Source organism: Saccoglossus kowalevskii, chromosome 7 (genome assembly GCF_978046115.1).
Source record: "Saccoglossus kowalevskii chromosome 7, keSacKowa6.1, whole genome shotgun sequence".
In the NCBI taxonomy this organism is placed as follows: domain Eukaryota; kingdom Metazoa; phylum Hemichordata; class Enteropneusta; family Harrimaniidae; genus Saccoglossus; species Saccoglossus kowalevskii.
The window spans coordinates 6,928,768-6,930,416 of NC_140647.1; the positions used below are offsets into that span (position 1 = coordinate 6,928,768).

Sequence of the window (1,649 nt, forward strand, 5' to 3'; positions counted from 1 at the left end):
TCTTGATCTCTAACAGTCTTTCGGTCCGTAAAATAAACCCCTCACTCAGTTTAGAAACAATTTTATCGCTAAAAACATTGATGTCTGCAAACCTTTACAATATTCCTTTGTCCATTCTCGTATTTTTTGTGTGTTTTTAGAGTAACTTTATGGCGAAGTTTTGCATGTTTTCGTCTATGGAGGTGGTCGCCGTGTTGCTTTATTGCATAGTTTTCATAGGAGGTAATTGGACAAAAGAGATTTTTGATTGTCGTGCTTTCATATCCCTCCATTCGCTTTATTTGACGACTGATACAAATCCCGTTCAACATGTTTTGATTCAGTCGAGAGAGGGGCGACTTTTGGGGGAAATTCACTAATATAGTATTCTATTAACTATTTATAATTTCAGAATGCCATACAAGACAGCAAGATTTTCTCGCGAAAAACGTGTATATACAAAGCATGTTCATTTCCGCATTTGAGACTGCTCTTCGTTGAAAGGTCAAAGTGCCATGTATTGCAATGCTTTGTGGGGGGAAATGACGCAACTCTCGCACTGTCTCATGATTTATCGCGTGTTTTCCGTCGCCTGTTTAATGCTAATGACTTCTTAACTCGTTAACACCTCTCTTGTTTCAATGTTTATGGAGACAAGGGTGGGTACAATAGAATGACGCGGCGCTTCCTAACCGTCCTAGTAGAGTGACTGTGGTTTAAGTCAGTGAATTGACTGATAGTGCCGGGGTCAACAGAATGTCGAGTCATGTTATCAGTATCCCATACACGCAGGTCGAAATTCACGCTTTCAACTTGAAACTCGATATCCCTCAGGCTGTTTGTGAGTGTTCATGTTTTAGATAACATAAATATACCAACATCTGTTGTTTATCATCTACGTGGGAGGTCTATTTCACGTTGGGAACACTTAGGACTAGACACGCCTTACATTTAATCTTGTGATTGAGTTCAGACTGGCATTCACAAGTGTGCTTCGGAATGATACACATCGCTTATATCAAACACCGTTGATATTCGCGAGTGGAACGCGTTGGGCCACTTTCTGTCTGAAATACCCTTACCACGAAGACTATTATGACTCGTACGGTAGTCATGTCATGGAATTTATAAGATTTCACGTACGTGGATCTACAATCATCAAATACTTTCAAGCCATGTGTTGCCAATACGTCCTGTATGACTCGTAGTGTCCATGAGATGAACTTTTCACGGAAGGTCAAACTTGGTCTACCGCCTTTGAATCTTTGGCAAGAAGCGAGGACATATTTTCTTCGTCGAGGGAAAAACGAAAATCGCTACGTTACACCGTAAACTCATTCCGTGTGATGATTATGTATGTCAAAAGTTATTCTGTGAAACGATCAGGTAATTATACATTTTAACTCATAGTAGCGTAGTCCGCCATTTTTTTGAAAAACAAACTGTACGTCGATCAACCGATTTTGCATACTTTGCATTTTAGCGGATTGATGACCGCAGTTTTACGGGATAATTCATACTATTAAATTTTCAACACATAACTTATACTTTCTTTATATAACTATCGGTTTTTAATATTATCCTCTCTCTCTCTCTTTCTTGTACGACAGATGAGCGATTCTGATTATAGTGATGGAATAAAAAAAAAAGTGTACAGACTGCTTGACTCA

General features: G+C 39.0%; 1 long non-coding RNA gene across 1 annotated transcript; it reads left to right on the forward strand.

The window, feature by feature from the left end:
• The first annotated feature begins 766 nt into the window (after window positions 1-766).
• Window positions 767-1,649, forward strand: LOC146740215 (uncharacterized). Its single transcript, XR_014929965.1, has 2 exons — window positions 767-1,365; window positions 1,590-1,649. It is a non-coding gene; the product is annotated as an uncharacterized LOC146740215 (long non-coding RNA).